The 15,782-nt window shown below is 44.5% G+C and overlaps 1 protein-coding gene across 4 annotated transcripts in view; it reads right to left on the reverse strand.

Moving 5' to 3' along the window:
• GRN (granulin precursor) overlaps positions 1 to 15,782 on the reverse strand; it is a 906,558-nt gene that overhangs the window by 735,523 nt on the left and 155,253 nt on the right. For 2 of the 4 annotated variants that reach the window (XM_069634287.1, XM_069634285.1), the window contains exon 1: positions 13,772 to 13,907. The exons of the other annotated variants lie outside the window; for them this stretch is intronic. The gene's annotated coding sequence lies outside the window, so the exon portion shown is untranslated. Of the gene's footprint in view, positions 1 to 13,771; positions 13,908 to 15,782 lie in introns of those variants that run through there. 4 annotated transcript variants of the gene reach the window in all.

Raw genomic sequence — 15,782 nt, forward strand, 5'->3', positions numbered from 1 at the left:
GGTTAATAGTTTACCTATATTTTGCGGGTTCAGGCGTGCACCACAATCTGGTCCAAAATAGCAATGGCTTGCTAGCTGCTACTTCACACAGGGGCATGAGATTGCATTCCCAGCACAAACAAGCCATTTGGGCTCCCTTTGGTTGCATGACTAGAGACCTCAGGAACTGGTGGTCAGCCACATGCGCGATAACCCCACAGCTCAGCTCCATATAGGGCTGATGCCCATCCCTGGGTTTTATACAGTTAATGCAGGGGAAATTGCTCCGCTCTCAAGTGTACTGAAAAATCGGCATATTCCACCACTGTACTTCACAGCCCTACTGCAGTGTGCAGACCATGAAATATCTTACGCAAACCTAACCCCTAGGTAAATCATAAAAACAAATCTGCTCTAAATAAAACTTGATCAATTAAAATCCTTACATGCATGTTCTTGCCAAGTTTGCGACCAAAAAACACCATTACCTTTGTTTTTGCTATGTTAAGTTCCATTGAAAGTTCATTGCACATTTTAACAAAAATATTCAAATTACCTCTTAAACCCATAGGGGTAGTAGATCACACTGCATCTGCATAAGTAAGGGCTGGGGATATATCAAATCCAAGTTGGGGGTGGTGGGGTAAGACCACACACCAACAGTTCTTCAATTATCACATTTATATACAAACAAAATAGAAGGGGGTGGCACACACCCTTGTCGGACACCCCACTCTACCGAGAACGTTTGTGGTCTCACCACCCAACCCCCACCTTACAGAAGCTCCATTATTTGGAATAAAGTGATTGAATGCTAAAAAGCAGTGGCCCTGGAATACCCTTCTTTCCCAGCACTGACCATAGTTTGTATTGCGAGACACATGAATGCTGTGCGCAAGTCTACAAATACAGCGTAGATCCTATTATTTTGTAGGGAGATCTATTTGGTCAAAACTGCATACAGTCGGAGGCATTGGTCCAATATACCAATGCCAGACTGAAATCCAGACTGCAGGTGGTTCATGTGATTACCTTCAAGAACCCAGCACTGCAGCCGGGACAGCAACACCTTGCATAGACCTTTCCAACCGGATCAAGCAGTGAGATCGGTCTATAATTACCAGGATCCTTATCGTCTCCCTTCTTGTACAAGGGGATAATGTTTGCTTCACACCATTATTAAGGGACATCCCCTATTCAACTAAATCAAACACTCTTGTTGAAAGTGGCACCCAGATGTATGGCTCGTCTTTTAACAAATCAATCCGATGCCATCTGGCAGTGGCACTTTCCCATGCCCTAAACCAATAATGGCTTCTTCCACTTCGGTGGTTGAGATCATCAATGGAGGTTCATCACAATTCTCCCCCAACCAACTGCTGTAGATATGCAAGTGGCTCTTTAACCATTTTAGCAAACTTTATAAGAAGGGACAAATAATTCTGCTGGTGAAATGTGACTGAAGACAGGGCCCACCGACTACACTTAATTTTCTCCTACCAGCCTCCAAGAATTGACATGATCACCATTCACACTCCAGGACAGTAACTCATCCCATTTGTTCATCAAGTATTGTGACTTCTTAAAGGCCACTACCGCTTTGTAATTAGCTGAAGGTGCCTCAGATGGAACTGGTCAATCAACCACATTTATAAAGTAGTTTATTGGCTGACAAACAATCTTCACTAAACCACACTGTTGGCCAGATTATACTTCCTGATTTTACTTGCAGGTTTTAAAAATACAATGACAAATTCTTCACCATATCTGTATATAAATCTCCCACAATGGGAGACATGGAATCCGCCAGAAAAATACCCACTATATAGGGATCAATACTTACATAAAAGGCTTGGCAGGATCCCGCTCTGGTCCAATGATGACCATTGGACCACCTACTTCGCATTACCAGCAACAGTGAACATACTTCCACCCCTTGGTCCTCCAGAATGGTCATTCCCTCCCCACTCGGGACAAAGAATGTAACTTAATGGAAGATGGTCACTATCCGTCAACTTAAGTACTTCCATTCTGGTGACGATGTCCCAGTCAGCTGCACTAATCTGTGATAGCTGCCCTGTAGCCCTACATGGGTAGCTACTGCAGGTTTGTCCGGAGAAATCCTCCCGTTGCAATAGCGCAGCCCTGCCGCACCCAGTAACCTGGCAACCTCAATAGCACCTAGATGGAGACAGACTCCAATTTGGGAATGGCAAGCGCTACATCCTGGTAATGCCAAAAACCATCTAATTCTGCTATGAGTTCATACTGTATGTTAAAATCCCCCCCCTAGCTTTAAGAGGTTGATGTTTATCAACGTCCTGCCTTTCCGTAATCATGTGGCACATGGTGTTAATGTTTTCTATAGGTGCACTCCCGCCTGGCCTGTTATAAATGTTGAAAATCAATATATACACACTTGCCATTCGGACTGGTCACCTTGAGACACTGCAGATCAACTGAACCGGTCAGCAGTGGTTTGACTGTCAAATCAAATGCTGGACTAATCAATACTGAAAGCCCCATCTTGGGTCTACCTCTAGGACCTTTTGTTGCACCTAGGCTAAAGGAACGGAACCCTTGTAGTTCTATATTCTCCATGGCCCACATTTCCTGAAGGCAGACAATATCAAAGCTATGGAGAGTCCAGCATCAGTTTATGCACCCCCTGTCACATTCCAGGATAACACCCTCAGTTCCTTTGTGGTGAGGATCTCTGCAACTTGCAGGGTCTGCTGGAACTCCAGTACCACACTGGGAAAATTGTATTATTTGTCTCAGCCAGTCAATCAATCTCATCCAACCCTTCAGCACTCCCAACCATAACTCTCTGCTGCAGATTAATGTTATTGAGGGCACCATAGGAGGGGTAATTGTATGTTAGAACTCTAGGGCGTAGGGTAATGTTGGTTCAAGCGGGGGTGGGCATAATCTTAACCGACAATAGTCCCTCAGCCAAACTTGGGATCACTAGTGTTATCTGAATAAAATCGTGGTTACCCATGGGCATCTTACCTCTCGAACAATATCTGCACGGATTACTGACTTGCAGCCTCTTACATGGAGCAGCCAATGGATAGATTTATTCACGAATGACATTTGGTCCTCATAACAGCCTACCTTCAATTGGGGAATGTCATGTCTACTGCCCCCTACTAAAGCACCCCTCCAGTCAGTAGAATTCGTACCGTTCCTGTGTGGGTGGAGTAATTGCCCATGGGCACCCTAGGAGTTCTGTCTGCCAGCTGGTGTCTCTGTTCCTATACACATTATCTGATGGAATTGCCAATAGTGGCCGAAGAGCTCCAATAGTTGGCCTAATACTACCCATGCTCTTGGCTCCTTTAATAAAGGAACCCGGACCCTTAGACGTTCTTGCCGGGCACTGGCCTTCTTTCGCCGTCACAGCTTTAATTTGGTCAGTCCTATTACCAGGAAGCCATTTGTCACCGATCACTAAAGGCGAATTCAATGATTTATTAGGGTTATATTGCTTTCATCAGGAACTAGGGCAATTTGCCCTACAGCCCCTGACTCAGTGGCCTTCACCAGTTTAGCCACATCTCTTTTCGAGTTTGTGATGGTATTTAAAACAACCATTACATCGCTAAAACATACTTATGTTGTTTTATTATTGAAGAGTACATTACCCAATACTGAGATGACCGAAACAAAGTCAAAGAAAATCTTGCATTTTGTTCAGAGCAGTGATAAACGCTGCAGTGTGCATTTACTGCGAGAATGTTACGCTGGAGTAGGAGCTCTGTAGACCGAGGAAACACACATACTGATGTTTAGAGTAGTGCATACATTATGCAAAACAAGAAAAGGAACTTGAATAAATGTCCATTTTAGGTGGCAAGAATTCCAGCACGGAAGCATCAAGTTAAACCAATGGCATGATTTTGGCTATTCAAATGTCCGTAGTCTGGCTGTTTCTAAACGTTAGTCCAGATTTCCTGATTTGCACACAGTTGTGCAGTTTGTAATGACTGCTGCTATGAATTCAAGGATGAAGCTGAGGAGACATCCATTCACATACAGGAAGCCACCGGACACTTGGCTTAGTGTTTCCTGCAGCTGCACAACTGTGGTGGCATCAACGAAAGTGTACATAGATCCAGGGCAAGGTTTTACTGCAACTACTCCCAGATGGAAAGACCCTAAATAATAAAGGGGCGGGACTACCACAGTGGTTTGTGTCCACACAGTCCACAAAGGAAGAGATCTACTTAATGAGCCATAGATTGCCATCCAATGCTGTACAAGACGGATTTGTGGGTCAGCATTGGTATCAACGGCTCCTGGCACCACTAAAAACACAAGGTATTTCACTGGGCGAGCCATCAGTAGGTAGTCAAGATTTGAAGACATGACCAGTGCGTAGGGCAAATTGTTTTTTCCAGTGTGTGTTCCAATAAATTGGGAGTAGCGGCCAATGAGACATTTGGATGGTTTGCTGAGTTAAACAGGCAGATATTATGGCATTTAAAGGAGAAAATAAACACAAAGTGCCTTACAGCTACAATGAGCACTTTTACTAGGGTTAATTTGCCAATTTCAGTTGGGAGTTATGTCCGTTTGAAGCATTTTAACGTCTAGGTGTGGTTAAAATAGTGTGGGATGGTTTTGTTGATGGCCTCATGGGGCTCATGATTGTTTATTTTCCTTTAACATCCCTTTATAAAAGTGGACTTCGGCACTTAACTGTTTTTATAATGTTCCCAAAGCATGCAAAATGCATGTTATCCCAAGGGAGTGGTGACTTTGGCGCAGTCCATGAAATGTTAAATAGTATGGTCTGAATAGCTAGAAAGTCTCACATTAGCCATGCGGTTTTTCTGGAGGTCTCATACTTTGGGGTGCACTTCACAGGACTCTCCACAAGCAGAATAGAGGACATACATGAAGAGCAGTAAAGCTGTGATCTGCACAGTTAACTTACAATCCACACCCCTCCTCCCCCGTTTAATAGGACAGATTTTGTGGCCCAGTCACCCTCTGACCCCCGTGTCTGCACTGTGAGGTATGTGATGAAGGGGACGGTACCTCTCACTAGTATGGGACATCTCCTGGCAGTATAAAAAGGAAGGCATTCCCGACCGGGTACCTGTTAAGGCCTTGGGGATGCTCCAAATACTAGTTATAGTAGTCTCGGCAGGTTTGGCTTCACTTGGGCACCCAGGCTCCCCAATTATCCCTTCTTTACACCATCCCCAAGAACAGAAGACTCCAAATGTTTTGGACTACAACTCCCATCAGTCAACGGTGAGGGATCACATGAGTCCTAGGCCAAAACACCTGGGGAGGCAAAGGTTACAGATCCCAGCCCTAGAAGTTACTCAGGCTAACTGACGAATCGAGAGGGCTTGTCCCTTCTCGCAGGGGCCAGCCACCCCCTGTGAAGTTCAGGAGGTGAGCCCGCAAAGAAAGACTCCCAAAGGGTCGAGGCAAGTTGGACCTCACTTGCAGAGACTCCCCTGTAGAGGACAAGGACTCCTTGCCAATAGGGAACTCCCTAGACAAGGAATAATATCAGTTTACATGGGAGTGCCCTTAATACCAAGTAATGTGTCTTCCTTTCTATTAACTTCAGGCAATGTTGGATCAAATCCGAAACATGAAGGAAAAAGGACACCCCTTTAAACTGATGTGTATGCAACTGGGACGAACCAATCAAGAAGAGGGAGAGCCATATGTTGAGGAAACCGTAGGACAGAGCTACGCCTTGGAGGGTTGGAGCAGTGTGGAGTGCAGCAGAGAACACCAGAGTTCCATTGTTACGAGTGCAGGTGAACCTGCTGTCAGGACGAGTCCAGGAGACAGTCCTTTGTGGTGGCATGACCACTGGACGTCATGCTGGCCCCGGAGCCCATCCAACATTGCTGAAACTGGAGAAACAAAACCTCCCTTTGGCAGTGCGACGCAGGACAAGCAGACTGAGCGTTTAGTCTCGAGCAACTCTGTGGTAGAGTCTATAAAGCAGAAGCAGAACCACGAGGGCCGATCAATCCGGACACCAGGTCCCCTAACCCCGTGGAATGAAGATACCAGGGTAGAGCAAGAAAGGGGGTAGCAGACAGGACTAGAAGACATGTGAAACCAATTGCAAAATTAACCTTGAGGCTGTGTGTATTGGGAACCGCCCAGTAAGTTGCCAAGGAAATTTGCCAAACATTGAAACGCATTAGGAGAAAACTTTGCAAATCACTGAAGTTCAAGCACCAACGACAGAATAAAAAGCAAGGAAAGGAGGAAACGAGTGGAGAGGCCCCAGAGGTAGTGGTAACGCCATTGAGAGACACTAAAAAGCCCAAAAGGGACATACCTCAATACAACAATACAGAAGGAGGAAAAAGAGGAAGAGTTACAAAAAGATAATATACAAAAGGATAATCTGAAGGACATTAAAGTTAAACAAATCTTTCAATACCCAAGAGAAACAGCACAGGCGTACCACAAACTACAGGAGCTCATGAGACATTCAGCGAGGCCGGACCAATATTACCCTTTGACTTGTTTCCAAATACCAGATAAGTAACAAGTTACTTACCTGTAACTATTGTTCTCCAGCATGGGTCTGTCATGGATTCATATGCTCATGAATATTCCCAGTCAGGCCGGGAATCCTCTGTAAAAGAAACCCAGTTTCACTTTGTTACAAACTGTATTTCTCCTTTAAACCAATCACTGCCATGTAGGTCATACTGCCCGCCCCCCCCCCATCCAATGATAGCCCTCTTCCCAAGCCCCTCTGGCAGCCATCTTCAGATTTGGTAAGCACGTAGAGTGGCAGTAGACCAATAAGAGCCGCAGAGGGGTCGGAGGGAAGGTTTGCATGTGAATCCATGCCAGACCCATGCTGGAGAACAATTATTACAAGTAACTTGTTCCTTCTCCAGCATGGGGTCTGGCATGGATTAACACACAAAGGGGGGTCCCCCTAAACGAACCACTTAAATAGATTATTCAAAAGCCTGGTCCTTGCTGAGATCTGACTACAGTTGAGACTTCAATTAGCCTCAAAGGCGGCACACAAATGTATGTAAAAAACTAGTTTTATTATTTATTAATTAGGCCCATGGATCCCACAGACCATAAAACACTTAAATATGTTTTTTGCTAAATGGACACTGGCTATATGGGAGTTGTGCATGATGTTGATGGGACTCACCCCACATTACATGAAATTGTTTTTTTGCTTGTGATGTTTAATCTTCACATACATCGGAGGTCTCTGTAAATCTTGGTGGTGGCACACTCAGTGGGTGATTAATTTTTTGATTTCAATCTATTTTTTTTGCTTTTCTACATCCGACACCATCAAAATTCTTTTTAACATTGGTTTTAAATATTTTACCATAACAGTAATATTTACTATATGACATCCACAGAGCTCCATCTTCCCTAGGGGTCCTGAAGAAGGCAGTGTTATCCATCTTCTGCCGAAACGTCCTGCTCACTGTACCATGGTATGAAGTACATCAACACGGCTGGTATCTACACACAGGACGTAGACCTGGGATGGGTATTTGGTCCATAATAACGATGTTTTAGCTACGCAGTACTGGCACATATAGAATTTGTCTTTTACTAGGATAGGGTCAGTAGTACAGGATTAGACTGCATTTTCAAATTGTTTTGACACAATTTGTTCAGCCATCCGTTTTGTCAATATCTCATTGTTACTTACCCCTTCCCCCCACAAATGGGATTTGTTCTGTTTTCTCACATAAACATGTACAAATGTTATGATTGAAAAACTTCATGTTAATGTGCAATGTTAGATCTGTGGTATAGGTCACGAGTGAATTTATGGTCTTTGATACATTTTATTTTTCTAGAAGTGTTTGTTTCATCTATATAATCAAAAACAGATTTAATAAGTGTTTTATGGGCTATGTTGTAGGACCCATGGGCCTACCTGATAATTAAAAAATGTAGTTTTTTTTTTAACATACATTTGTGTGCCGTCTTTGAGGCTAATTAAAGTCTATTAACTGGTCAGTCTCAGCCAGGACCAGGCTTTTGAATCATGTAGTTAAGTGGTTCATTTAGGGGGACCCCCCCCCTTTGTGTGTTAACTATGTTACTAATTTGTCCCCTGGATGCCTTTTGAGGTTTTTCCCCTTTTGTGTAATATGTCTGGCATGGATTCACATGCTCATGAATAATGAATACATAGCAGTACAACATTATACAACCTGGGGAGGTGGCAAGGTTCAACAGAAGCAATCAACCCTTACCTCTGGAACAGACTCACCTCAAGCGAACAGGTTGCGTAGCACTGCCTATCAAACTTTGAACACCTCCCTGGAATACCCGTTGATGCAGCAGAATCTCATGAAATGTGCATGGACCTCCACATAGCTGCCCTGCAGATGTCCAGCAGGGGCACACCAGACAGGAACGCAGTCATCACAGCGATCGCTCTAGTGAAGTGGGCTCTCGGATGGCCGGGCAACGGTCGGTTTGACAGCCGATGAGTGCGTGATGCCGCCGGGGAGCCATCTTGAGATGGAAGCCTTGGACAAGGTCTTCCCATGGTTCAAAGGACCAAAGTTCAAGAACAGGAGAGGTCTTCTGAAAAAACTGCGCGGCACGTAGAACTTAAGGGCACGTGCAATGTCCAGCAAGTGAAAAACCTTTCAGCCGGTGACGAAAGCTTCAGAGAATATATATTTTTTTTTAAACAAAAATACACAGGCAACACCAAAGGCTCGTTGAGGTGGAATTCTGACGGAACCTTCGGCATGAAAGAAAGGTGCATCCGCCCCTCCATAAGTCAAACAAAAAGAGGCCGGGATTGAATCTATTCCCCTTTAGAATACATTTCCCTTCTATTATACTTCCCCTTTGCTTTTTACTTGCATAGGCGTTTCTTTTGACCGTCTCACCGACGGATGGACACCCTCCTAACAACTGGTTCACTTCTCACCCTCTAGGTACAGGTGGGCATCAGTCAAACAGATTGGGTCAGCATCCCCCACAGCATGGTTTGTTTTTCTTTATTGGGGTAGTCCAGTCTTTTCCGCTGAAGGCGGCCTGGGGCTTTAAATCCAGGTAGGGCTTCTCAGACAGTGTACTGCTAGTAATCCAAATCAGCTCCAAAAAGGGAAATGATTCCATATGTCAAAATTGAAAAGGTTGTTACATGTAGTGAGAGTGCCCAGAATATTAAAATGGTATTCATAGTTCCTAGCCTGGTATCACCGGAATGGTTATCAGTACCTTTTGAAGCCGGAAGCCGGGCAATTTATTACTACTGAGGTGGTTACAGGGGGCCAGAGTCAGAATCTGAAGCAGAGCTTCCTATGGCCATTTATGATCCAGTCTCTGCCCCTTGAGTGAATACAGCATCTGACTGTCCGTTTTTATCAAACAGCAGGTCTCTGAAGGTGTGAATTTCATTCTTCAGACTGATTGGAAGATTTGAGTGTAGACCACTGCTCAGAATCCATTTGTTGTATTATAAAAGCATTTTGGATAATGAATATTGTTTTGCTCTGCTTTGTTTTTAAATTCACCACTTGTGAATTGCTATACACAACCAAGGCGCAGAATTCCTGAGATAAATTACGCATCCACCAGCCGACAAGAACACTCCAATCAAGCAACGACATACGCCTAGAACCAAAAACCTATGACAAAAGAAAACTTGAGGATCCTCGTTTTCTCACCAGGCACCGAAAATATGGAATGACCTACCAAAGAATATACGGAACACAAGAAATCACCTAGCACTCAAGAAACTGTTCAAATCCTGGCTCTTAGATTTGGGTTGTCCGACACTTATGGCTATATTTCAATTACTAAAAACCTAAATCACTACATTAACGACCACCATCTACTACCAAAACCCTGGAGCCATGCAAGGCGCGGTGCTGTGTAGCAGTGGCAACCCTACATAAAGTCTTAGCAATTACTTGCTGGCTGCTCATGGTTGAAGTTAACTGCTGAAAGGTTAAGAGTAATAGGCCTGAGTGAGGAGCCCAAGTGCTTATATGCATGCTTGGCTTGAGATTCAAGCTTCAAGATGGGCATTGCCCTTTAGAACCTCCACTCCCTCTCTGCATTGTCACAATATATTATGCAGCATCTGCAAGCCAAAGATCTCTCCCCTTGCATATGAAGGCAGCACACAAGATAACGATTTATTATTACCAAATTCTTTTAAGCAGGCCGCCAACCCATTTCACACCCAACCTCCACCAGCACCCTTTGTCCCCATAGACCAGGAACCATGCCGTGTGCATCAAGATATTTATTAATTTATGATGAAAAGCAACCAATTACACAGCCCCCAAGGTTGTGGCAACACAAAATGCAATACTCGTACAAAAGAACCACGTTAAGATACACTATTACAGTTAATTATTTTTTTATGGCAGAACAGAAAAAGAACAATTTACCACAAAGTGAAAGCACCTACAGTTAAGCGCTCCCCCCCCCCCCAAACATCAATTAAACTGGATTCCTCTGAATGGAAGGCAGGGGCAAGGAGTAGGAATATAGGAGGAAAATCGGATTTGGGGTGAAGCCCACCACAACAAAATGGGGAAGCCAGCAAAGAAAGGGAAAACCAGTTTTTGGAGCAAAATGGAACAATGCGGTTTCGGTTATTTCTCACAACTGCTAGGGGACAACAACTTAATTTTACTAGCCACTGCCGTATGAGATATATTCGGTTTTAGCTGATCATGGGGTATTAGATAAGCCGACCGCCAAACCCGTACGATGTAGCATGGCCATGTGCCACATGTTTGTTGTTTTCATAAAATGTACAATAGTTCTGAATGTGTAAGTTATCAAGCATATTCCCAATTTCATTTTCCAACTTTTCACCAGTTATCACAATTGTCAAATGTACAGATCTGCCAGAAACCTAATCTAAGCGGTCATTACAGTTCCCAAAGTCACAAGTAGATGCATTTTATACCCCTAAAACCGCCGGGCAATTACATGAAAAATGGCATAAAATTGAAGTCAATCCTCAGCCTAATGGCTGCGCAAAATTCCTAAAATGAAAACAGTCTTAATATTAATTGGGAGTGTCTGTTCAACTTATGGGAGGACTGCGTCATCCCCCACAGCCATCTGTCTCCCTGGGTTCGCTGGTGACCAGAGTTTTTTTTAATGAGTCCCTTTGAAGTCCGTGTTGGCTCTTTTGAAGTGGGTGTAACATTGGCTCACACCTTTTTGTCATGCTTTAGCCAAGGATTGCCTTCTTTGAAATCCAGCAGCATCAAATTTATTGCGGGGTTGTTAGCTGGGAGGGGCGACATCCAGCTGGAGTTGGGCTTTTCATTGTGCAGTTTCTGCATCCCGCCAGAACAGGTTGTTTCCTGAAGTGCCTCTCCAACTGTCACTGGAGTTCTGTGGGTGAAACATCCTACATATTAGCTTGGTTACCCCCCCCCCCCACCCCACCTTCAGGTTTTGCCTTCCTGACATTTTTCTGTGAGGAGTGATATCTTTTTCCATTGTGGCTTTTTAAAGCCGTTTTTATCTGCACACACATGTGCAGGCCGTTTTTGCTATTAATGTTTAAAAATCCTGTTTTCCATGTCACAGGATTCTTGGATTCCTCCTTCTTGGGTGAATTGCACTACTGCTGGTCCATTGATAACGTTAAGTAGGTCCCTTTCCCCATGGTTCTTTAATTTTACATGAAACAACCAAGAAAAAGCCAGGCCGTTTTTGGTTGCAGTGTTTAAATGGCTGCAGTTCATCTGAAAGGGACTGGTTTGGGGCCTTTATATGTAGCCACACCATCTACCACACAATAATTGCTCATCAAGTTTGAATATATTCATACACCTACTCCCCTCACGTCGCCCTCCCAATTCCTCACTCACTTCTCAGTTGCTAAGAAGCCAGATTGAATGCCTTAGGTTACCCTTATGCCAGGCGAGAACATGCTATGAGGCAGTCTCTAATAAGGCAGACAGTATAGCAGTGACCCCCAATAAAGAGTATCTGTATTCTAGAAAGCTGCCCATGGTATTAGGGGCACCACCTTCATTCGGGCCTGGCTTTAGCAATTCAGCACCCTCAGGACACTGGTGCGGGTCCTCAAGCTTCATTGAACGTTTGGCATTTTAACTGTGTTAAACAGCCTGCCACACAAACCCCACGAGCAGGATCACAGAGTACACAATAGTGGTGCAGTTCCTTAGTTGGCATAATAAGGAGGATTCAGACTCTGGGAGAAATTATGCATAGTCAGCAACGAGGAGGACTCCGTCCCAAATGCATTGGCCTACTGGGTCTGATCTGTATGTGTTCAGATGGCTTTGTATTAAAAGCAATTATACCAAATGTGTTTATATTCTTTAGCCTTCCTTATTCAATGCAATAATGCATAGATCTTGTCTTTTTGACTTATTAGGCGAGTACTCAGCACCTGGGGAGGTTCTCTGAGTAGATCATGGTTTGGCAGAAGGCCTGCTGCCACCTATGCCCTTACAGTTCTAAACACTTCCTTGAACCCCAGTTCTCCTCATATTAGTCACGTGACCACCCCTCGCATAAATATGTACTGCCACACTGTGCTTCACATCAGTTTCATGGAAGTGAGGAAATGTCAGTATATCTTCCAGTGCAGATGTACCAGTAGCACTGCCATTGTATCAAGCCAAGCTTACACTTCGAATTACTACACAGAAAAGGTATTCTTCACTGTTTGAAGTGCTGAAATAACGGTGTATTGCCCAAAACGAAGCTACTTCATTTATCGATCTCGGAAGCACAAAGGCCCGGTTTTAACTGCTGCCTAGCCACACGTTCTAGGTCAAACACTTGCACGGAGCTACCGTACCGTCTCTCAACCGAACATTGCATTCTACGTGTCAGACCAAAAGGAAAACACGTGAAAGTACTTACCATTGTGGCTTCGAAAAAAAAAGTGACTTTAGGCCCAAGTGGAAAATGTCTTGCCACTCCGCAAATCTAACCACCTAGCTGTGTATCCCGCGGTAACGAACGTGCACACATCTTCACTACTCACACACGCCATCAGCAGTCGCCATGTCGCACGTGTGCCCCAAACCGCACACGCATTGCTAACCTCTGATCAGGTCACCAACCTCCAAGTGTTAGGCGTGCGGCCCTGGAGAACATGTGCAGCCATCGCGTTGATCACATGCCTGCCTTCAACGAGGAAGCTATGTAGCTACACTTTAACGCACACGATTTACACCACGGGGAGCAAACACGCCAAACGATTGTAAAGCAGGCAAGATTCGAAGTGTCTTAGGCTCCACCCACTGCAGACTGCCACCTGTGACTATCGGACGTTTTGACTACAGCTCCAATGGTAATCCATGCTATGCTGGATAGGGCAGATACAAATGAGTCCAAAAGATCTTGGCAACTCGTTGCGCAGTGCCTTTTCTTTGCATTATGGGGCTTGTAGTACGAGTTTTACAACATAAAATCACAACTACAGGTCCCAGAATGCAAAGAAACGGCTCAATTAATCATGTTGGCAACTACGGTGCAGACTTGAGCTACACCATCCCATTCAGATGCAGGTTCCACTCCCACCCGGCTATTAGCTCATGCTCAGAAAGATCAGACAGGACTGCATGAATAATGTCCGGAAAACCGAGGAACCATTAGCGTTGAGGGAAAGGCGGACAGCTTGTCACGACGAGGTACCAGGGCGGAAGATTTCCACATTACACAATCACCAGAAAGCACAAGTACAAACTTAGAACCTGGCCTGGAATGCACTTCCTCCCACCAACAAGCCCCAAATAGAGTAACGTCAAAAAGACACCAGTTGTACCTGCTGCGCCAGGCGTGATAAGGAGCTGCTGCTCTGGCGAGAGGGAGCCGAATGCCACTTGAGGGCTGGAGTTCAGACGGAGAGTGAGGTTGCTGCTAAATCACATGAGTGGCCTGGCATGTGACCAACTTGAGTCAGAAACAAGGAAGTGGCATGGTCCAGTGCAGACTGGTTTCTTTTCAGCACAGACATAGCGCGCCTCGTTGGGAAACCCCAAAAGGGAAGTAACTGAGACGACTTGGCAGACTCCACGTCCCTGCAGCCATTCTGAAGAAGCAATTCCCCTATTCCCTAGCAAGGGAAAACATCGCGTTAGCCAAGATGTCCCTTCTCTCCCTTGGCTGAGCAGAGGCGGAATTTAACATGTGGCCACCTTGCCACCTTCACGCAGGGACAAATTCATTCCGTGTTCTCACCATGCGTGGTCATGTCATCCAGGGGTGTACTGCGAACCAAAATGGACCCTGAAAAGGTTTTTCAAAAGGGCCCAATTTTACACTATGCTATGCCCAGCAGGGCTGTCACAACGTGTGGTGAGGCACGGGGCAAAATATTTGGTGAGGCCCCTTACCATTTTTTGCACTGGGTCAGCGGTGGAACTCCCCTCAAACAGGAGATGCGGGAAATCTGTTTAAGTTTACATGGAGGAACCCAAATATGGTCGATTACTACAACTGTAAATCAATTACAGCAAAGCTAGATTGCTCTACTAAAGAAAGGTTTATGCCAGACCAACTTTTGTATCATATGCATATATATATATATATATATATATATATATATATATATATATATATATATATATATATATATATATATATATATAGGATGGCATGACAGCGTGCGGTGGGTGATGCCAGTATTATGGAGCGCCCCCTTGTCCCTGTGAGCACATTAAAACACACATCATACAGAGTGATAGATCGATGTACAGTGGAGGCTGGTGAATGTTTGAACTGAAGAGGCTTAAATGTTTGTGCTAATTTGCAGGATCGAGATGCATAGATGGGGAGCCCAAACCAAACAAGGTGGTTGAGAGGGGTTTTCACTCCCAAGAACAGGTTTGAAACATTGGGTTAACATGGTGCATTTTACAGCACTTTCTTTGAAAAATTGGGCAGAAAGCCATGCAGTTTGCAATTGGTTTTGTATGGTAGTACATGGAACAACCTAATAGTAACAAGTCACCAACCATGCACAGAAACATTTTCCATTGCATTTAATGTCGCCTTTGCCCACAATATATGCAAGTATAAAAATAGATTCATGCTGACTGTTCGCATGTAGATCCATGCAGGCTGCACCAATATATGCCAGTATTACTGTAGGAGGACACACGGTCAGTAAAAATGCAGTGCAACAGAAAGTATACCCAGGCTGGCTGTGCACCATAAGTGTTATTATGGGCTAGACTAGCCTACATTCAATGTGGTCCAGATAAGCCATGTAGTAACACGTATGTTAGCTTTATCCTTGATGTATGGTGCTGTACATCAAGGGTAAAGCAAAACAAGGGATCGCAAAGCCAACAGTTTGGGCTTTCATGTAGGCATGGGGAAGGCACTGCTGTATTGGTATTTACTAGCCGTTGACGATAGCAGGTGCAAAATGGTTCGAGTTCCCGAGCATCTAATAGCAGTGCCTGGCAAATGCCTAATACTTCTGCACAATCCAAAACTATTGGCTTTGCAAATGCTTCTTATTAACAGGACTTCAGTGAAGGATATGCATAGTGTTTTTTAATCTAGTTGCTGAAGAAAGACCAGGTGAAGACATTCTTATTACACCAGTGCATGTTTACAACTCCAATTCATTCATTACCTCTCAGACGACTCCTTTGAGAAAACACTGGCAGGCACTTTGAGTTCGTTTTAATCCAGCCTTACCATCAAACTTTGCACTCCAAGAGTTCCCATGGGGTGGTATTTTGGGTGCCGGGGGTCAGGAACTGGGTGGGAATTGCCATAGGGATTAGCATGGCCATGGGCAGTCCTTGGGTGTACAAATAACC

The sequence above is a fragment of the Ambystoma mexicanum genome, chromosome 13, assembly GCF_040938575.1.
Source record: "Ambystoma mexicanum isolate Mex_15411 chromosome 13, UKY_AmexF1_1, whole genome shotgun sequence".
NCBI classification, from domain to species: domain Eukaryota; kingdom Metazoa; phylum Chordata; class Amphibia; order Caudata; family Ambystomatidae; genus Ambystoma; species Ambystoma mexicanum.